Source organism: Notamacropus eugenii, chromosome 6 (assembly GCF_028372415.1).
Source record: "Notamacropus eugenii isolate mMacEug1 chromosome 6, mMacEug1.pri_v2, whole genome shotgun sequence".
NCBI lineage: Eukaryota > Metazoa > Chordata > Mammalia > Diprotodontia > Macropodidae > Notamacropus > Notamacropus eugenii.
Genome location: NC_092877.1, coordinates 15,371,960 through 15,395,244, shown reverse-complemented (window position 1 = coordinate 15,395,244; position 23,285 = coordinate 15,371,960).

The following is a 23,285-nucleotide window of genomic DNA, read 5'->3' as shown; positions in this document are numbered from 1 at the left end:
AAACAAGTGCTACTTCCAGCTTACTTGGACTACCTCACTCCTGAGCAAAGCAAATCTTAGCCTACCTGAGAAGCAAATGAAAGCTTCATAAAGTGTTAAATAACGCATAATAGTCAGATCATTATTCTGCTTCCTTCTAGGCAGCCTGCTTTGTAATGTGTAAACTCACATCAGACAGTACAAAACCGAACTGACATGAGGCAAAGAAATGATCCCTGGCGAGTCTGACAGCACACAAAACAAGGAACACAATAGGGCTGCTTCTTTCCTTCCTGATTCCCAACTCTCCAATCTAGAGCCAGCCTGTTCACACCATTCTTCCCAGGTCCAACTCCCTGGATCCCTATCTAAACCAATCACCGTTCTTCCTCCTATTGTATCTGGGATTCTGCCCCCAACGCCATTAGCAAATATTTGAGCCTTTTTCAACAAGGTTGCATTCTGGGAAAACAGTGAATGGGTATGACTGCCATTATCCATTTCTCATTCTTCCTAGATAGGAACCAAATAGCAATCCAATTTTAGAAGTGTGAGAGCACAGGCTAAGACAGACAGTACGACAGAAAATTGTAGCATGGTCCTTGGTCAGCTACAGCACATCTCCAGGCTGGGATCAGAGTTCCCTGGCTACAGTCTATTTTACGCATCAGGCATATTGATTATTCTTATGTAATTTATTTGTTAGAATTTCTGCTAATGGACACTTGGGGATCATCTTCTCCATTTAATGTATCTCATACCTATCGATCAAGTCATTCATTTATTGGTTACCTCCTTCTTAGCTGCCAAATGTTTCTCTGAGATTGCCTCCCTTCATTATATTTGTATTCCAGAAGCAGCTGCAATCGTGTGCTTTAGATACTTCCCATTACACTAATGGAAATTATTGATATGGAAATTACCAGGCACCGGGCTTAAGAACTCCACAGGCTGTGGCGATCACTGCTGCGTTTCTCCAAGTTGTATACAACTGTTCTCATGTAATTAGCAGTAAATATTGATGTGTTTGGCAGGATTTGTTAATTGATTTAATTCAAATAAAAAAAGAATAGGACAAGCTTTTAGGAGAAATGCGAACACTAAAGATTTCTTATATTTATCTTCTCCTTGGCTGCTCCGTTATTGCCGGACATAGTTACTTCTCACCTGAGGCTTTGCAATAATCTCCTATATACTATCCACATCCACAGATCTGACTTCTTTGTTCAAGAATCCTTAATGATTCCAAAAGGAAATACAACCTCAGCATGGGATTTAAAACCTTTCCCAGTCTGGCTCCAGGGCAGTGGTAACTGGTGCAGTGGACAAATTGAAGTCTCCTTTTCTGCATTCAAATCCCATTTCAAACGTTTCCTAGCTGTGTGACCTTGGATAAGTCATCTAACACTGTTTGCCTCAGTTTCCTCATCTGTAAAATGAGCTGGAGAAGGAAATGGCAAACCATTCGAGTATCTTTGCCAAGAAAACCCCAAATGGGGTCACCAAGAGTCAGAAGTGACGGGAAAATGACTGAACAACAACAAATCTGGCTCCAGACAAACTTTTCAGACTCATTTTGTTAGAAATCACTGTCTTATCAAGAATTCTACCTGGCCATGAGTGAACTTAGAAAAAAAGATTTTTTTTTCACATCATTATTTGGCAGAAGACTTGGCCTTAGCCCCTTGTGAAGAAGAGTCAGGTGCAAGCATACCTAAAGATAGTTACAAAAGCCCTTTTAGAAGTCATTCAGATTCAAATTTCCCACCTTGCTCTCTATTGGTCAGCATTTCAGGGTTCACTAAACCCCACCCTTGATCGCATCTTCTCATTTCCACATTTCAATTCTCCCCTTCCTTCTCATCTTCATTTTTCTTTATACTCAAATAAAGAAAAGTCCAAAAATGCTTCTAGTCTCCTCCCCATTTGTCTGTTATCAGACAGCATTAGAAAGGTTTTTTTCCTCAAAATTGTGAAGCTGGAAATTCAAACTCAGGATATCAGTGATAAAAATCTCATTATCTAAGACCCCATCGAGGTTAATGAACCTCATCCTCATCCTTTGTGAATGAGACCTGGCCTGGCAGTTCTTTGGATATACAGGAAAAGACCTTCTCAGAACAAAGAAAAGTAGTAGATAGGCTGATTTTCAGATGGCCAACATCCCCCACTGCCCTCTACAAGCAGTTTTGTTTCTGACATTAGCCTCGAGTATGAATTATAATTTCTGTGGAAACAGAATTTAATCATACCTTACCATTTCACTTTACTGAACTTCTAACACTCCACTTTCTGACCAAACTGACCTCCCATCTCTAGCCTCTATGCCTTTTGTTCCCTCTGCCTAAATTGCACTCCCTTCTCACTTTCACCTCTTATAATCCCCTTTCAAGGTGCACTGTCAGGTATAACCTCCCCTGGGAAGGGTTTCCTGAATGTCCTAGTCGTTGGTGCCCTCTCCCTCCTTGAACACCCTTGGACATACTTATCACTTGACATGTTTTATCACTATAGGTGAATATGAACTTTTTAACAGCAATGACCTCCTGATTTTGACTTTGAAGCCCCAGCATCTAGGACAGTTCCTTGCACGTTGCAGTTCTAAATAGATGCTTGCTAGGTTGGGCAGGGCTAGATTAGATTCCACAATCTCCTTTTAGCCCACAGCATTGCTACTAGATGAATCTTTGTAAAGCATAATTCTAATCTGTCATTTCACTCCTTGGAAGCTTTCAAGGCTTCTCAGTGACCACAAAATAAAGACTCAACTCCTCAACCTGACATTAAAAATGCTTTATCCTATGACCCTATCCTATTTCATCCAATCTTCCTTTTATTGCTTCCTTTCTCCTTACTTTCCTTCCTTCCTCCCTCCCCTTCTCTCCTTTACTTCCTTCTTTCTTTTCTTCTTCTTTCCTTTCTTTTTTCCCTTGATTAATAGGTTTTCCTAAAGCATAATTCTGTCTCTATCAATTCACTCCTCAGAAACCTTCCACATTTCTCCATTGCCCACAGAATAAAGACCCAACTCCTCAACCTGATACACAAGGCCTTTTATCATATTGTTGAAGAGAGAGATGGACAAGCTAGTTCAAAATGTGAATGAATTCACTTAGACCTTCTCTGTAGCCATTGGGAGCTTTATTGATGCAAAAGCAGAGGCCTGAGATTTAGCAAGAAGCTAAACAAAGGCAATGCTATAGGAAAAGGACCAAACTTATACAGGATGATTTTAGGGTTTCCTTGTGGGGGTTGGAGATCTAGGGTAAGTCTTGCAAGATAAAGGCACAGGGTAAGGACTATGAGTGATACAAGATAAGGAAATCCCGTTCCCCAGGATGAGGGGTGGGGACAGAGAATGTTATGGTCCAGGATGAGGGGAAATTGTGGTAGGGGGAGACTTTAGGGCACCAAGGTCTTCACAAAGTCTATCAATATTATTTTAATTCTTAGGAACCTGTTTCTATCCACATCAATATGACCCTATATCTGGTCACTGAATTCAGATGGTTTTGGAGAAGTGAGGCTGGTGAACTGCACAGCCCTCCCTCACTCAAAACAAAGTCAAGTGCAAGTCACGTCATCATTTCTCTGATGGCATGGTCTTCTTCGGCAACAAAGGATGAACACAATCTTCCCTTTATTTCTTCCATCTTCCCTCCTTCTTCTCCCTTCCTTCCCCCCTCCTTTTCTTCCTCCCTCCTTCCCCCTCTCTTCCTTCTTTTCCTTCTATATTTTCTTCTTCCTTCTTTTTGTCTTCCTTGTTTTCTTCCTTCCTTCCCTCTTCCCTTCCTTCATTCTTTCCTTCCTTCCTTTCTTTCTTCCTTTTTCCTTCCTTCCTTTCTTTTATCCCTTGATTAATAGGTCTTTCTAAAGAATAATTCAGATTCTGTCAATCCCTGGTCAGCAACCTTCCATATTTCTCCATTGCCCATAGAATAAAAGCCAAATTTCTTAACCTGGACTTCAAGGCTCTTCACTGTATGACCCCTTCATATCTTTCTAGTTTTATGTTCCACTGCTCCCCTACTCCAGTCAAGTCAACAAGTATTCATTAAGCACTTGCTGTGAGCCAGGCAATGTGCAAAGCATTGAGAATAAAAATGTGAGCAAAAAGGTAGTCCTTGTCCTCTAGGAAGTTATATTCAGGTAGGGGGACACAACACAGAAAAGGAAGCTGAAGAGGGAGGGAAGGACCCAAGAAGGAGGTCATGGGAGAAAAAAAATCCAGAGAGACAGGAGAATAATAAAGATATATCTGCTTTGAGTGCTTTCCTTAATGAAGGTCCTAGGAGGAATCAGTCAATCAGAGAGAGGAGTGTGCCTCCAGTATGAGAAGTCCAGGGATGGAGTGAACTTTCAGGGTGAAGAGGTTTCTGTGAAATGGTAGAGAAAGTCCATAGAGGCCAAAGTGGAGCCCAGAGAGGAACAAAGACATAGCCTTAGGCAAACTGGAATACTAATGATTGGTCAAATATATGCACTACTTTCTGACCTCTAAGCTTTTTTCCATTTGGTTCCTCCTGTAGGTGTGCCTGCCCTATCCATCTTACAAGTATTGAATTCCTGGCTCAGTTTTTACAGTCCAATTCAAAGACCACCTCCTCCATGAAGCCCTGGCTTCATTTCAACATTGATTAAGTATTTACTATTTAACCTAAAATTCATGTCTACTGAATCAATACCTATTGTTTACATGATGGGATACCATTTAAACATGCCTTAATGACAAAATTGTACAAGCAATAAGGAGGGCTTGGTTCTTATAGTAAGTGCTTTGTTATGCAACATCTATTGAGTACCAACTATTACTAAGTAATATCCAAGAAATGGATTTTGATGCATCGGAGTGAGCTCTCCAACTTGACAGATAGAAAAGACACAGGTTGGAAGAGAGAATAAGAAAATATTTGTTTTTTTTTTTTTAAAAATGAAATCCATTGTTAAATATTCTATGACTTCCATTAATGTCAAAAAGGCAATGACGTACATTAATGGCCAGCAGGACCTTGGACAGAGTCCTCCCATGGGACTGAAGGGCACTTCTCTTGCTGATGGGTTCAATATATCACACCAAGTAGTTGCAGCTTCTGATATCTTTCTGGCCCTGGCTAGAGTCAGGAGTACTGGAGCCATTCCTTCTTCCTCAGTGCTCTCACCTACCGCAGAAGGGTGGAGACCACAAAAGGAAGAGCCTGGCTTGGGAAGCAGGGCTAAGGCTCCAATAGAGTCTGAGGACCAAGAGGTCCCCAGGTAGCCATTCTTCACTTGTTAAATGAAGGGTTTGATCCAAATGATCTCCCTTCTGATTCTGGATAGCTGAATTAGGTTCTCTTTCTCTGATGCTGCATCAGGAAATAGAGGTAATTGTAGATTCCTGAAGACTGTGGCAGGGGAGTCCAAGTTCCAGTAGGTGCTGCCAAGCTGAAAATGCTTTGCACAGAAGCCGGGTGGTTAGTTAGTTACAAGTCTGTTTTCTGAGAACTAGACTAACTAAGCCTGGAGCAACTCTCATCACCAGGTTGGCCACAAGGGGAGGAAACTTGTGGCTGCAACATCTCCACAATACAGTTTACTAAAGCCACTGAGAGGTCACCATTTACAATGGTAGAGAAAGTACCCATGCCAATAAAATAATGACACTGATAGCAGCAACTCATATTTGTTTGCAACTTAAAGATTTGCCAAGCTCTTTGTCTATATGATCTCATTTGATCCTTGCAACAAACAATAATAGCTATGTGCTACTATGTGCTAAGAGCTTTAAAACTGTTATCTCATTTGATCTTCACAACAACCTTGGGAGGTAGGTGCTATTATTACCCCCACTTTGCAGTTGAGGAAACTGAGGTAGGTAGTTTAACTTGTCCAAGGTCACACTGCTAGGAAATGCCTGAGACTGATTTTGAACTGGAGTCTTCCTGACTCCAGGACCAGTGTTCTATCCCCTGCACCACCTAGTTACTCCACACATACATGCGCACACCACAGCCACCACTACAATTGCCTATCAACAAGAACTCTATGATGGCAGGTGCTATGGTTATCCCTATTCACAGATAAAGAAAGGTCAAGCTGAGAAAGAAAGGTCAAGCAGTTTGGCAAAGGTCACACAGAAAGTATCTGAGGTAGAATACAAATTCAGAGTTTCCTGAGTGTAAGACAGCTGAGATGTAGATAGCTGGTCCCAGAATCAGGAAGTCCTGGATTCAAGTCCTTATCTCTGACATATCCTGGCTGTGTGACCTAAGACTAGTCACTTAACATTTTAATGCCCTCCACCCAAATCACTAACCATGTAAATTGAAGAGCGGATGCTGATATCCATTGATAAAGGCAGTTTGCTCACCCAGAACTCTCTCTTCCCAAGAAATGGTACATCTAGCCCAAAGGAAAAAGAATGTTAGAACTGCAAGCCACTTTTAACACAATTGAGTTAATTTTTACAAATTGGGAAACTAAAGCCCTAGAAGAGGAAAGTAACTTTTCCTGGGATCACTCAGCTAGTCAATGGCAGAACAGAAAACAAGACCTTGGTCCCCTGACAAATCCAATACACGTTCCACGATGACTTCTTGCTTCAGACTCAAATGGAGCACAGTCAACAAAGCTCAGCTTTTGGAGTCCAGCAACCTGGGTTTATATCTTGTCTCTGCCATTTGCTAGGGTGACCCAGGACAAATTATTTAGTCTCAGTTTCAGCCTTGGTTTCCACATCTGTAAAATGAAAATAATTGCAGCATCTTACCCCTCTCCCAAAATTATTGTGATAAAATGAATTCATGTCTATAAAGTGCTTTTCAAACTTTAAAGAATAAAGGTGATCCTCATTCTTATTATCTGTGTGACCTTTGGAAAATTATTTTAGCTCTCTTAGCCTCAGTTTCCTCAATTGTTAAATGAGGGGGTTGGACAAGACAGCCTACAAAGTCCCTTCCAATTCTAGAGCTCTGCTGCTACGAACTTCTAACAGCTAAGATGTATCAAGATAGGATTCCCAGGAGAAAGTCATTGGAAACATGCATCTAAATGACTTCATATATCACTCCTAGAGCCAAGATGCCACAAGAGATTCCCCAGAGCCAGTTACAAAGGCAAAGAATTTTATTCCCTCTGTCTTGGAAACAATTTGAAGATTCTTAATCCTTTTGACGTATTCCTCGTTTATAAAGCTGACCATGTATTTACACTGAGCAGATAACTCACTGCCAACCCTCTTCTGGATGACAGTTTAGGATTTGCTCTTTTTTAAAAAGTGATTTTTTTATAAAACTAACTAAACAGGAATGCTTTCATAAATGCTTAAGCATCTTTGTGGGAGCCAATTTGAAGTATGTAAATGCTTCCTTCAGTGGCATGGGCCCAAGTTCCTCAGCAGTATGAATCTGGGGCCAAGGAGCCAAATATACTCTATTTTGCTCTAGTTCAACAAAATGCAAATAGTAAATTCTGTCAAAGGTGCAAATTGAATTTTTAAAACTGTCTCTGGACTGACTCGCAAAATGCTATTGAGGAACACAGATAAGAAACTTTTCTGTTTTTAAATAAGTATTTTTGCCACAGCTAGGTTTTTAACATCCTGGGACTAATCAGAACCTCAGGCCAAGAATAACTTGGATTTAGAGCTGATCTGAGGTGACCTCTTACAATCTGAGGTGTGACAGGTAAGGAAACAGAGGCCCAGGGGGAAGTGACCCAAGTCATATACACAGCAAGGAGCAGAGACAGGACTTATACACAGACCCTCAGACTCTGAAGCAGTGTCCTTTAGGCACACTAGACAGAAATTCATTGCCAGAAACTTTCCTGTGTGGGGGTCCAGAAGGTTTAGCTACTAGGACTGCCCTCAATCAAAGCAGTGCTACAGAGGGGATTATCCAGTTATTTGCCTAAACTTTGGTCACCAAGTTTGCCTCAGTTGCAAGGTCCCCTCCCTTCTTGTTGTAGGGTTGTTAAGGAAACAGACCAAGATAATGCAGTATCATACTCAATGCAATAGGAGGTGTTAAATAAATGTTTGAGGAAGGAAAGGGAAGGGAGGGGGAGGGGAGGGGTTTTGGTCCTTACAGTCAATCTACAAGTACTTATTAAAGGGGGGCAGCTAGGTGGTACAGTGGATAGAGCACAAGCACAAGAGTCAGGAGGACCTGAGTTCAAATCTCACCTCAAGACACTTAACACTCAGTAGTTGTGTGACCTTGGGCAAGTCACTTAACCCCAATTGCCTCATCCTGGGTTGTCTCCAGTCATGCTGATGCATATCTGGTCACTGGATTCAGATGGCTCTGGAGGAGAAGTGAGGCTGGTGACCTGCATAGCCCTCCCTCACTCAAAACAAAGTCAAGGGCAAGCCATGTCATCATTTCTCTGATGGCATGGTCTTCTTCAGCAACAAAGAATGAACACACTTATTAAAGGACTACTTTTCACCAGACAGAGCAGTTAGCTGGTGCAGTGGATAGACATATATTCTTCCTGAGCTCACATTCTATCAGGGGAAACAATATGTGTACATATGTGTATGAAGGCACAATAATTGCAGTGGGGGAGGGAACATCTGTTGGGCACCAGGAAAGGCATTGTTTGTTCTTGAACTCTGCTTAGAAAGAAGTTTCAGCTTCTAAGAGGCTAAGATAAAAGGGACTGCAGTCCAGGTAGGGGGAAGTGTCTATACAAACACAACTGACTTGGCTTGACTAGAGAGGGTAGAATTGAATAATATGTAATAAGTCTTAGAAAATAGGTTGGGTTGTGAAGGGCTATTAATGTCAAACAGGGGAGTCTGTATTTGATCCCCATGTCAGTGTTTGCATGTTGGTCTATTTGGACTTGACTGAAATCCAGGGTAATTCTAGGAAAAGTCCTTAAGATTTTAACTGGAAATTTTGGGAGTGGCTGCCTGAAGGCTTAGAAGGAAATGTATTCATGAGTCTTACGAGCCCTTCCCATCTCCCATACTGCTCCAAAGGGCTTGGGTGGAGGTACCCAGGCTTAATCCCCAAATCCATTCATGATCAAAGGGCTATTAGGTCCTCAGTGTACCCCCTCTTCTCCACCCTTTAAAACAATATGAGCCTTCACCCATTAGATTTTCTAACCATTAGAATCTATTTTCATCTGTTTCTGCAGCTCCTTTATACATGGCCCTATAATAGTTGGGTGCTTTACAGAAAATAAAGGAACTGCCTCCTTCTGCCAGTGACTTCTTTCTGATAGCAGAGAGGGAGATCATGACAGTATAGAGGAATAGAGGATGTCAGAGCTAAAAGTCTATGCTTCATTGACTCCATCACAGAAGCACAGAATCTTAGGGGCCATCAAGTCCCATGCCAGGGGAACATAGAACCTCCCCAGTGACGTGATTGGGGGTGGCCTTAAATACTTTAGGGAGCAATCCCTGGCCTATAATAACTAAAATCTGCCCCTTTGAAACTTCATGAATTGCTCTTAGTTCAATAGGTCAAGTAGAAAGAAGACCAGTGTATTAAATACTTGTATATAGCCATCATGTCCTATCCTTCTACTTCCTGTCTAACCTGACATTGAGCAGGTCCTTGATCTTTATAAGCTTTTATTTCCTTGTTTAAAATAAGTTATTTTCCCCAGTTCTTTTAACTAATTTTCATAATGCATGAGTCCTTGACCCTTCTCTGGACAAATTTTTAGGTTGTCAATTTCTGCCCTAAAATGTGGCACCCAGGGCTGAATGCAGTACTCTGGATGTCACTTGACCAAGACATAGAGTTGTCACTGGGAATTCTGCTTCCCTGAGGCAAACATGATGGAGAGAGGGAGGTAAGGGAGGGGGAAGGAGAACTCAGGAAATGATAAAGAGGCTGCTGGGAAGGCAGCCACAGAGAGAGGGAGGGCTGGAGACCTTGGAGTCCTACCTATGGGAAGACAAGCCAAAAAGAAAAGAAGCATTTATTAAACACTTACTATGTGCCAGCACCATGTTAAACACTGAGGTAAGAATACAAGGAAAAAGCTAGTCCTTGACCTCAGAGAGGGGACAGAAGGCACTAGTATTGAGGCAGAGGGTGTCAGTATGGTGGCAAAGTCTGGAGAGTCAAAAGCAAAGCCAGGAGGGAAATGTAGCTTGGCTGTCCTGGGCCATTGTCCAAAATAGAGGCCACAGAAGAAATTCACCATTGGGAGAAGGTGCCCAACATGGTAGAAGGAGGTTCCAAGGTAAGAAGATACCAGGTGCTGGAGAGACTCCAGGGTGGAGGCAAAGACCAGGGAATCACAAGCAGAACTGGAAGGAGAATAGAAGCTGGCCAACCTGGATCCCTCCCCAAAATGGAGGAAAACTCACCAAATGAAGGGGTCTAGTACAATGGAGGGAAGTTCCAGGGGAAGAAGGCCCCAGGTGCTGAGAGGAGGTGGAGGCAGAGTCCAGAGAGTCACAAACAGAATTGGGAAGGGAGTGAAACTTGGCCAGACCAAAGTGGAGGAAAACTCACCAATGGGAGAAGGAGGTTTAGTGCAGCAAAAGGATGGTCTAAGCTGAGAAGGCCCTGGGTCCCGAGGGAAGTTTCAGGATGAGGAAGCTGAGGCAAGTAAGCCTAATCCAAAGAGTCACAAGCTGAGCCAGAGGCCAACCCCCAAACCCACCTCCACCCTAGAAAGAAACAAACAATTTTAATCAAACACTTCAAAAGGAAGTCCATGCTGCTGAGGTTGGGCTCTGAATAATCTCCCTTCACACAATTTTGATTCAAAGACTTTTTCAACAGTCTTTGTTTGACTAGAAGTCCATAGTTGCCCTCAATGGATCATGCAATGCCACTTTCCCAGGAGGATCATGAGATGCTGGTTTTTCTTCTCTTAGGCTTATTCCAGCTCTAACATTCTCTCATACAATTCAGGAATTTTAGCCATCCTCCAGAACCATATGGCAGGTCACTATCTTCACCCTCATTTCACCCAATGATAAGTTATCACCTGGCACATAGGAAATGCTTAATGATGCTAGTGGATTGAATGATTTTATTATGCCACAGATGGCTGTTTCTTCTAGAGTTCTGGATACTAAGCTTCTTCAATGTAACCTAAGCGAACATTAGACTTTGGGATGTTTTGTCACGTGACTTACATTGAGTCAACTAATCAATGTACTGTTTCTGCTTCATCACCACCCCCTCACTCCTCAGCTCCACAAAACTTGACTTCTTTTCCCTCCGATGCTTTTGAGAGTTCTCTCATCTATGTCAATAAATGACCTTTTGCTCAGGAAATTGGGACTCATTTTCCTTGACTTTTCTGTAGCCTTGGATACTGTTAATCACCCCCACTTTCTAGATAGCCTTCGAGTTCTCCAGCAAACATGCTCCTGGTTCTCCTCCTGTCTCTCTGATTTTTCCTTCTCTGTTTTCCTTGCCCTCCCCTCATCCTTAAACAAGGTTGTCCTCCAAGTGTCCCTCTTATCTGCTTTTTCTTCACTGTTTCCCTGGATGCGCTCCCCTCTGTTCATGAATCCAGTTATCATCTCCATACAGATAACTCCCAATCGGGATCCCTACACCAGCCTCTCCCCAGAGCTGCCCTCCTGTACTTCTAACTACTGGACTTTTTTTCACCTAAATGTCCTGGAAATACTTGAAACTCAATGTGTCCCAGACTGAAGCCACCATCTTCTCTCCAAAACCTTCCCTTTCCCATAAGCTCTCCCTTTCTATTGATGATACTACAGGTGTTAATAATACTAATAAAAACAGCAGTGATAAACCAGCATTTATATAGTGCCTTTAGGCTGGCAAGGCACTTTACAAATATCTCACCTTACCCTCACAATAATCCTAGGAGGAAGGTGCTTTTCTTATTCCCATGTTACAGATGGGAATCCTGGGACAGACAGAGGTTAAATGACTCACCCAGGGTCACACAGCTAGTGCTTGAGATCTGAGATTTGAACTCAAGTCTTTCTGACTCCAAGTCCTGAATTCTATCCACTGTGCCACCTAGCTGTCACATAACCTTATAATTATATTTAATTCTGATTCTCTCTCACATACCTAACATGCAAGCAGTTGCTAGCTCCTATTACCTTAGCAACAGCTCTCAGGTATGTCCTTTCTTTTCTTTTTCATTCCTACTGTGTGTTCAGGTCTCTATTACCTTTTTCCTGAAGTCTTGAAAGAGCCTCCTAACTGGTCATCCTGCCTCCAATATATGCCCTCTCTAGTTCATCTTCAGCTCCATTGTCCTAATTGCACTAATCATCCCAGAGCACTGCCCTTTCTGTACTCAGAAACCTTCTATGGCTCCTCTGTTGGCAAATGAGTAAAATACAAACTCCTCATTCTGGTATTTGAAGACCTCTACAATCAGGTCTCAACCCCCTTTCCATTCATATTTCATAGTACTCCCCTTTACATTTTGTTATCATTCAGTCATTTAGTCACATCTGGCTCCTCCATGGACAATTCTATGCTCTACTATCTCTCAAAGTCTGTCCAAGCTAATATTCATTGTTGCCATGATGCCATCTCATCCTCTGCCATCTTCTTTTCTTTTTTTTTTATTTTTTGACTTCAGTCTTTCCTAATATCAGGGTCTTTCCCACTGAGTTGCATCTCCTAATTATGTAAGCAAAATGTTTAAGCTCCAGTTTCAGTATTTGAAGTTCTAGTGAATAGCCTGAATTGATTTCTTTCAGTATTTTATTGACTTATTTGATCTCCTTGCTGTACGAAGGACTCTCAAAAGTCTTCTCCAGAACCACAATTCAAATATGTTGATTTTATGATGCTCAGTTTTCTTATAGTCCAATTCTCACAGCCATACATTGCTACTGGAAAAACCATAGCTTTGACTATAGGGATCTTTGTCAGCAAACTGATATCTCTGTTTTTTAGTATGCTGTTCAGATTTTCTGTAGCTTTCCCTCCAAGGAGCAAGTGTTTTATTTTATTTTTTTTAATTTCATGTCTATAGTAGCCATCTGCATATAAAATCTGACACTGCTTCCATTTCTTCTCCCTCTATTTGCCAGGATATGATGGACCAGTTGCCAAGATTTTAGGGGTTTTTTAAAAAAAATTATGCTAAGCTTCAAGTTAGCTTTTATCCCCTTCTCTTTCACCCTCATCAAGAGACTTTTTAATTCCTCTTCACGTTCTGCCATCAGAGTAGTATCATCTGCAGGTCTGAGATTGTTGATATTTCTCCCAGCAACCTTAATCCAGCTTTTGATTCATCCAGCTTAGCATTTCATATGATGGTCTCTGAATAAATAAGTTAAATAAATGAGGAGAGAACAGCCTTGTTATGGTCCTTTCTCAAACTTAAATCACTCAATCTTTCCATGTTTGGTTCTAACTGTTGCTTCTTGGATCATATATTGTTTCCTCAGAAGACAGGTCAGATGACCTGGAATTCCCATCTCCTTGAGAACTTGCCACATTTTGTTGTCAAAGGATTTAGTATAGTCCATAAAGCAGAAGTAGTTTATTTTTTTCTGGAATTCCTTTGCATTCTTTATAATGCAGCAATTATTGGCACCATGGTCTCTAACTCTTCTGCCTCCTTGAAAACCATCCAGCTCTTCTGGTGATTCTTGGTTCACAAATTGCTGAAGTCTGGCTTACAGAATCTTAAGCATAACCCTGCTGGCATGTCAAGGAGAGAAATTGTTCTGTAATTTGAACGTTCCTTTACATTTCTCTTCTTTAGGATTGTGACAAAAACTGACCATGGTTGTGTTTTCCAAATCTGCTGGTATATTGAGTGCAGCATTTTAACAGCATCATTTTAGGGGTTTTGAATAGCTCAGCTGGAATTCCATCACCTCCACTAGCCTTATTGTTAGTGGTGATTCCTCAGGTCCCCTTGACTTCACTCTCTAAGATGTCTGGTTCTAGATCAGTAACCACACCATCGTGGGTATTGGTGACATTAAGATCTCTGTTGTATAGTTCTTTTGTATATTCTGCTAAATCTTCTTAATCTCTTCTGCTTCTATTAAATCCCTACCATTTTGTCTTTTATCATGCCCATTTTTGTGACTCTTTTATATTTTAAACTTAAACACAAAATGAGGGGGAAAACATTGTTATGTACACAGCAGCCCATAAGAGAGGACTTGATATGAAACAATAACTTTTCATTTCAAGAATACCTGTATAACAAATAGTTAACATTGTTTGCAGTGCTGCCCAGCTTTCCTTTGTTTACTTGTTGGTTTTCTTTGTTCTTTTCTGTGCACTTTTACTTTATTTTCCTCTTCCTTCCCCCTCCCCACCCTAAAGAAAGCTGCAATTAAGTGTGAATATATATAATATACACAGATATCTATAAACATACACATATATACATGTATACATTCATACACACATATGTAAGACCATACTATAATTATTTCCTCCTATCATCTGTTTCTCTGAAGAGGGATAGTATTTTCCTTCATAAGTCCCAGTCTTTCCATGTTTTTCTAAATCAATCAGCTCATCATTTCTTACATCACAACTATATTCCCACCTAATCACATCCTATCTGAAAGATCATCTATGGGTGTTTTCCCCCCAATTTTCTGCATTTCTTCTATTCTTGACTACATAGATTTTATTTATACAGGAAAATTTTAATTTTAAAATAATCAAAATTATTCTTTTTATATTTCAAAAATTTTCTCATTTTCTAACATAATTTTAGGTCTGATACTGCTGAATCTACTTCCTTTATATCTTTTTTCCCTCGTTTCTTTGAAATTCCTGACCATTTGTTCTTCCAAATGAACTTAGTTAACATTTTTTTCTAACTCAATAAAATCATTTTTATTCATTTAATTGGGATGATATTGTATAAACAGATTAGGTAGGTAAAATTGCCATTTAAAAATTATATTGGCTTTACCTACCCATGAATAATAAATGATGCTTCAATTATTTAGATTGAACTTTATTTGTATAAAAAGTGTTTTATGTTTATGTTCATATAATTCCTGTGTCGGTTTTGTCAGGTATAAACTCAAGTATTTTATACTGTCAAAGTATTTTAAATAGTCTAATACAATATTGAATAATATTGCTGAAATGTTGTCTAGTTTCTTTTTTTTTACTTTTGATAAAATCTATTTTAACTTGAATTTTGTCTGAGATCATGATTACTTTCCCTGGTTGTTGTTGCTGTTTTTTTACATACTAATTTCTACTCCTGTCCTTTATTTTATCTTTGTGTGTATCTCTCATTTTTATAATGTTTCCTGAAAGCAACATATTGTTGAACTCAAATGTTTAATCTGCTATCTGTTTGCATTTTATGGGTAAGATCTTCCCACTCACCTTCTAAGTTACTATTACTTGTTGTGTATTTTCCTGCCTATTTTTCCTCACTATTCTTCTCACCCAATTTATCCTATCCCTTCTTACTCCTCTGCTTTACTTCTACCTGCTACCTTGCTCTCTTACTCCTTAATCTACCCACTCTTCTAAGAACACCTCCTTTATCCTTTCCCCTCACTCCTCTACTAATCTTAATCTACACACCCTTATATACCACCCCCTTATCCTATTCCCTCATCTTATTTCTTTATAAATTTAGAAGACTTTAATCCACTTCTAAATGTACATATTGTTGCATCTTTAACCCAGATCTGATGTGAGTTGGGTTCCAGCACTACTTACTGGTCCTCTTCCCTGGTCTGATTCATCTGTATCAGTTCTCCTCTCCCACCTCATTGGTATGAAATAGTCTCTTTACCTTTCTGTATGCAATTTTGCTTCTTAGGACCACATCATACTCAGCTCTACCCCCAGTCTTTCTTTCTACCAACCCAATTACTAATAACAATCTTAGGTATGTGGTTTATATTTCCACACATAAAAAGTAAACAATTTGTCCTTATTGAGTACTTGGTAATTAGTCTGTAATCTTCATCTTACATTCTGGATCTATGAAGTTCTAGTCTTTTGGGGACAAAATCCTGAAAGTCTGTCAATTCATGAAATGTCTTTTTTGTTGTTATTGTTCAGGATTATACTTAATTTTGCTGGGTTTGATATTTTTGGCCACAATCCCAGCTATTTTGATTTTTATATATAGCGTCCTAAGACCTGTGGTCTTTCAGTGTTGCCACTAAGCATCTAAGGGATGCTTGCCCATAGAGGGTCTTACGTGATTCTGATTGACTCCATGGTATTTGAATTGGTTTTTCTCTTGTTGCTCATATTCTCTCCTTAACCTGGGGATTTCAGAACCTGGCTATGATATCCCTGTAGGTTTTCATCCTAGTATCTCTTTCAGGTGGCGATCGGTGGTTGTCATAGCTACTTTTGATGAAACTTTCCTTGGTACCTCTAATTTTCTTGAAGAGACCTCTTGACTTTCCCATTCTATTGTTTTCCTCTATTTCTTTTATCTCTCCCTGCTATTCTATGGAATTTTACTTTCAGTTGGGTATACTTTTCCTTTATCTTTTATTTTTTCCTTTCCTTCCTTCCTTGGGTATTTGTAAAGTCTCATCAGACCACCATTTTGTTTTCTTGCTGTTCTTTTTCTTTGGAATGTTTTTTTTTTTGTTTCTGTTCATAGTTCTTCGGGCATTCTATCTACCAAATCCTTTAAATCTATTCATCTACTTCCACTTCATATTCATAAGGGACGTTACTTAGGTCATACCTATGTGGTCTATGGTTTCTTCTGCTTCAATTTAAGTCTCAATTTTGCAATAAGAAACCCATGATTTGAGTTATAGTCAGCTTCAGGTCTTGTTTTCACTGACTATATAGAGTTTCTGCACCTTTGACTAATTTCTATTTTGACCATCTGGTGGTATCCATGTGTGCCTTTTGGGTTGTTGTAAAAAAGAGTGTTATGACCAGCGAGTTATCCTGACAAAACTCATTGTTTCTGCCCTGCTTACTTTGTACTTCAAGGCCAAACTTGCCTCAATTTTCTTTTGTTTTCCTACTTTAACATTCAATCTCCCATGATGAATGTGACATCTTTTTTGGATGTTATCTCTAGAAGATGTTGTAGATCTTCATAGAATTGATGAACTTTGACCTCTTCATTATCAGTGGTTAGAGCATGGACTTGCTCTTGATAGACTTGCTATGATGTTTCCCTGGATTCAAACAGATATAATTGTATCATTTTGAGATTATACCACAATACTGCTTTTTTGACCTTTTTTATTGACTATGAGGGACACTCTATTTCTTCTAAGGAATGCTTGCCCACAGTAGTACATGTAGTAATCACCTGAATCAAACTCACCAATTGCCATCATTTAAATTCACTGACTCCCCAAGATGTCAATGTTTAACTACATTACAGCCTGAAGCACCCTGTCCTTCATTCTCATCTTGTCTTCATGCCATTTTCCATGCCTAGAATGAATTCCTCCACCATCTCTGCCTATTGGAGCCTTTCCCTTCCTTCAAAGACCAGCTGAGTTGTCACTTCCTCCATGAAAACTTCTCCGATTCCTCCAGTTGTATAAGTGACTTCTTACTCTCCAAATTTCCCATACCTCTTTGCCTGAATTCCTCCCCTTTGCACTTATCCTCATGTTTTGCTCCCATTAGCTTCTCCTCTACTCAATGCTAAGCTGCTTATGAGAAAAGCATATGTCTTGTCTCTTTCAGTATGTAGTCTAAGTGGCTTAATGAAATGGTCAATGGATTTGGTGTCAAAATATTTTACTTTAAATCCTGACTCCAACACTTACTAGCTTTAGTGACACTGGGCAATCATTTCAGTTTTGTGAGCCTCAGTTTTCTCATCTGTAACAATATTCCTGCTACCTCACAGAGTCATTGAAAGACAGGACATAGGGACCTTTGTAACCATAAACAAGACACTTAACATTTCAGTGTTTGAGGCTACTATCTAAGTTTATAAGTCATTGGTAGAGATGCTATTTTGCTTTTGTGGTACAAGTGTTTTATAAGGTTTAAAGAACTATTAAAGTATGAGTTATTGTTATTAAGCCTAGTTCCTTGCACATAGTTGACTCTTAGAAAGTATTTGTGAAATTGAATTAAATCTTTTGAATTGTCGAATTAAAAGGACTATTAACATACTGACTTGTTGCTATGATACCTCCATAGCATTCGCATCTATTTTTTTTGGCTATAAAGCCTGTAGGCAGTTTTCCCCGCCCCCTTTGCAATGTTATAGCCCATCTGTAATATCTCTGGAACCAAAACCTGTGTGACCTTGGGTAACTCAGCTAACTTTTCTGCACCTATTCCTCATCTGTGAAGTGAGACTATTGGACAAATGGGTCTCTAAGGTCCCCTCCAGCTCCAGAGCTATGATTTTTAAAATGTGCCTGAAAGGAAAATGTGAGTATGGTTAAAGGGAGGCTTTAGCAACATTTTGCAGTACTTGCTAAATATTTAGAACTGTTAGCAAATATTTGAAGGGCTTAAAAGCTACATAAAAAGGGAAATGGTGCAGAGCCCAAAAGAGAAGCTGGGAGCTGTGGTAGCGTTTTTTACAGAAAAGAAAAGAGGAAAAAAATCCAAGTGGTGAAGAGACTAGAAATAGAACCTAGGTGTCTCGACTCCCAAGCTAAGTAGAACATTTTCAAATTGGGGAGAATATTCACCTAGCTCCTGAATATGTAGTTGAGATGGTACGTAAGAATTAGGATATTTGAGTTTTGGTCCTGGATAGCTACTCAACAAGCTATGTGACTTTATTTTATAATGATATTTAATTTTTTTCAATTACATGTAAAAATAACTTTTAGCATTCATTTTTAAAATGTGAAGTTCCAAATTCTCTCTCTCCCTCCCTTCTCACTGTACTCCCTGAAAGAGTGAGAAATTTTATGTAGATTATACATATGGAATCATGCAAAACATATTTCCATATTAGTAATGTTGTGAAAGAAAACACAAACAAAAAAAACATGAAAAAATAAAGAAAGTGAAAAATAGTATGCTCTGATCTGCATTCAGACTACATCAATCTTTTCTCTGGAGGTAGATAGCATTTTTCATCATGAGTCCTTTGGAATTATCTTGGATAATTACCTTGATCAAAGTAGCTAAATATTTTATAATTGATCATCTTAAAATATTGCTGTTATAATGCTCTCCTGCTTCTGCGCACTTCACTTTGCAACAATTCATGTAAGTCTTGTGAAGTTTTTCTGAGAGCATCCTGCTCATCATTTCTTATAGCACAATAGTATTCCATTAAAATCATATACCACAACTTTTTCGGCCATGCCCCAAATGAGGGACATCCTCTCAGTTTCTAATTCTTTGCCACCACAAAAAGAGCAGCCATAAATATTTTCATACAAATCTCTCTCTCTCTCTCTCTCTCTCTCTCTCTCTCTCTCTCTCTCTCTCTCTCTCTCTCTCTCTCATCTCTTTGGGATACAGATCATATAGTGGTATTTCTGGATCAAAGAATATGCATAGTTTTATAGCGCTTTGGGCATACCTCCAAATTGCTTTACAGAATGATTGGATTAGTTCACAACTCCACCAACAGTGCATTAATGTCCCAGTTTCCCATCACCCCTCCCACATTTATCATTTTAATTTCCTGTCATATTAGCTTGCTTCTTTATCAAACACTAAATTATTATGGCCATTTACTACAATGTATTGTATACCTAACCTATTCCACTCATCTACCATTCTGTTTCTTAGCCAGTAACAGATAGCTTTCATGGTTACTGCTTTATAATGTAGTTTTAGATCAGATATGGTGGGTCCACTGTCTTTTGATTTTTTTTTTTTTTTTGCTAATTCACTTGATATGCTTGACTTTTTGTTCTTCCAGATGAATTTTATTATTTTTTTCTAGCTCTGTAAAATAACTTTTTTGTAGTTTGATTGGTATGGCACTGAAGTAAATTAATTTAGGTAGAAAATTGCCATTTTTGCTATACTGACTCAGCTTACACATGGACAATTGAAGTTTTTCCATTTATTTAGATCTGACTTTATTTGTGTGAAGTGTTTTGTAATTCTGTTCAGATAACTCCTAGGTTTGTGTTGGCATGTAGACTTCTCAGTATTTTATATAATCTATACTTATTTTAAAAAGAATTTCTCTTTTTATCTGTTCCTGATGGACTTTGTTAGCAATATGTAGAAATGCTGATAATTTATGTGGGTTTATTTTATATCCTACAACTTTGTTAACATTATCAATCATTTCAACTACTTTTTTGGTTGATTCTCTAGGATTCTCCAAGTATACCATCTGCAAAGAGTGACAGTTCTGTTTCCTCATTGCCTATTCTAATTCCTTTAATTTATTTTTCTTCTCTTACTGTTATAGCTAATATTTTAGTACAATATTGCATAATAGTGGTGATAATGGGCATTCATGCTTCACCTGTCATCTTGTTGGGAAGGCTTCTAGCTTATCCCCATTACAGATAATATTTGCTGATGGTTTTAGATAGATGCTACTTATTATTTTAAGGAAAGCTTTATTTATTCAGGTCCTCTCTAGTATTTTTTTTAATAAGAAAGGGTATTATATTTTGCCAAAAAGCTTTTTATGCATCTACTGAGATAATTATATGATTTCTATTGGTTTTGTTATTGATATGGTCACATATGCTGATGGTTTTCCTAATATTGCACCAGCCCTGTACTATTGGTACAAGTTAAACTTGGTCATGCTGTATGATATTTGGGATATATTGCTCTAATCTCTTCACTAGTGTTTTATTTAAAATTTTTGCATCAATATTCTTTAGGGAAATTTGTGTATAGTTTTCTTTCTCTATTTTTGCTCTTCCTGGTTTAAGTATCATTGTATTTGTGGTTTAAAATGAATTTGGTTGGACTTCTTCGGTGCTTATTTTTCAAAATAGTATATGTAGATTGGAATTAATTGTTTTTTAAATGTTTGCTGGAATTCACTTGTGAACCCATCTGACCTTGGATTTTTTTTTTCCTTAGAAAATTCACTGATGGTTTTTTCAATTTCTTTTTCTAAGATGGGGTCATTTAAGTATTTTATTTCCTCTTATGTTAATCTGGTCAATTTATATTTTTGTAAATATCTATTTCACTTAGACTGTCAAATTTACAGGCATATAATTAGGCAAAATATCTCTTAATTACTTTAATTTCCACTTCATTGATGGTGAATTCACTCTGTTCATTTTTGATCCTGATAATTTGTTTTCTTTCTTTTTTATATCAAATTAACCAATGGTTTTTCTATTTTAGTGTTTTCTCATAGCACCAGTTCTTAATTTTATTTATTAGTACAATGGTTTTCTTACTTTCAATTTTATTAATCTCCCTTTTGATTTTCAAGATTTCCAATTTGATGTATAATTAGAGATTTTTAATTTGTTCTTCTAGGTCTTTTTAGTTGCATGCCCAATTCATTGATCTGTTCTTTCTCTATTTTATTAATGTAAGCATTTTCAGGCATAATTTTCCCCCTAAGTACTGAATCCCATAAATTTTAGAGTATTGTCTTGTCATTCTCTTTAGTGAAATTATTGACGATATCTATGATTTATTCTTTGATCTACTTTTTATTATTTTTCTTTCTTTAAGATTATTTAGTTTCTAATCTGTTTTTAATCTATCTTTCTGTGACCTTTTATTGAGTGTAATTTTGCTTGCCTTATGATCTGAAAAGTATGCATTTAATATTTCTACTTTTCTGCGTTGGATTGTAAGGTTTTTATGTCTTAATATATGGTTAATTTATTTATAGATACCATGTACCACTGACAAAACAGTGTTTTCCTTTCTATTCAGATTCAATTTTCTCCAGAGATCTATTCTATCTAACTTTTGCAAAATTCTATTCACTTCCTTAACTTCTTCCTTGTTTTTTTTTTTTATTAGATTTATCTAGTTCTGAGAGGGGAAAGTTGAGGTCCCCCACTAGTATAGTTTTACTCTCTATTTCCTCCTGCAACTCATTTAACTTTAAAATTTTGGATGCTAAAACATTTAGTGGTTATATATTTAGTCATTAACTTCCCCTTGCCTAATTCTGATTTTTAAGGAATTATTTTCTTCAGTGAACTTTTGTACCTCCTTTTCTATTTGGCCAATTCTACTTTTTAAGTTTTTTTCTTCAGTGAATTTTTGTCTATCTTTCCCCCATTTTTTTGCTTCTTCCTTTACCAAGATGTTGACTCTTTTTTTCATGATTCTCTTGTATCATCCTCATTTCTTTTCCCAATTTTTCTTCTATCTATCTTATTTGATTTTTAAAATCCTTTTTAAGTGCTTCCACAACCTGAGATCAATTCACATTTTTCTTTGGGGTTTCCCATGTAGCTGTTTCAACATTGTTGTCCTATTCTAAATTGGTTTTGATCTTCCATCTCTTCATAGTAACTTTCTATGGTCATGTTCCTTTCTTATTTGGGGAGGATCAATTTTTCCAGTCTCTATCATAATTTGAAATTTTATGTTAAAGTTGGGCTTTGTTCCTGGGATGGAGGAAGCTTTTTGCACTGAGGACATGGGGTCTTGCCCCTGAGCTGCACAAGGGCTGGGGGTCTCTCTGCCAACTTGCTGGCATGTGTCCTCCTGCTGGCTTGCCTGAACACTACCTGCACTGAACTGTGCTCCTTTCTACCCAAGTGAGATAGACTTTTTCTGTCAACCTTCTATGTTGTCTTGGGCTGGAATTTTTTTTATGTTGTCCTTTTGTTGGTTCTGCCATTCCAGAATTCATTTTGAGGCATAATTTTATAGTTGTTTGGAGGTGAATTTGGGAGAGTTCAGGCAAGTTCCTGCCTTAATCTGTGATCCTGGCTCCATCCACCAATCTGTGATTTTTGAAGCACTTTTTGAACCTACCTCTCTGGGTTTCTCAGTTTGTTCCTTTTTAAAAAGAGGTGGGTGGATTAGTGTGAAAGTTTGTAACTTTTTTTTGCATCTTGGACCCCCTGGACATTCTTGAGAAGCCTAAGGACCCTTCTCAGAATGATGGTCTTCAATGCATAAGATAAAAGACCGTAATAAAAATGTTGTAATAAGAATTACAATGGAAGTCATTTATATTGAAATACAATCATCAAAAAAATTTTACTTAATGGACCTCATATTAAGAACCCCTAAACTATGTCCTATTTAAGATTCCTTCCAGCTCTACCATTTGAAGATTCTAAAAGGTGTAATAAACACAGAGATAGACTCCCTTTGACACTGTGATTCACCATTTCCCTGCAGGACTTATCATGTTCAACACTATGCTATTCACTGGAGATACAAAGAAGAAAGGAAAACAGCTCCTGCCTTTAAGTAACTCACATTCTAAAGTAAGAATACAACATGTATAACAACAAAGCACAAACAACGTCAATACAAAATCTAAAGTAAGAATACAACAATATACCA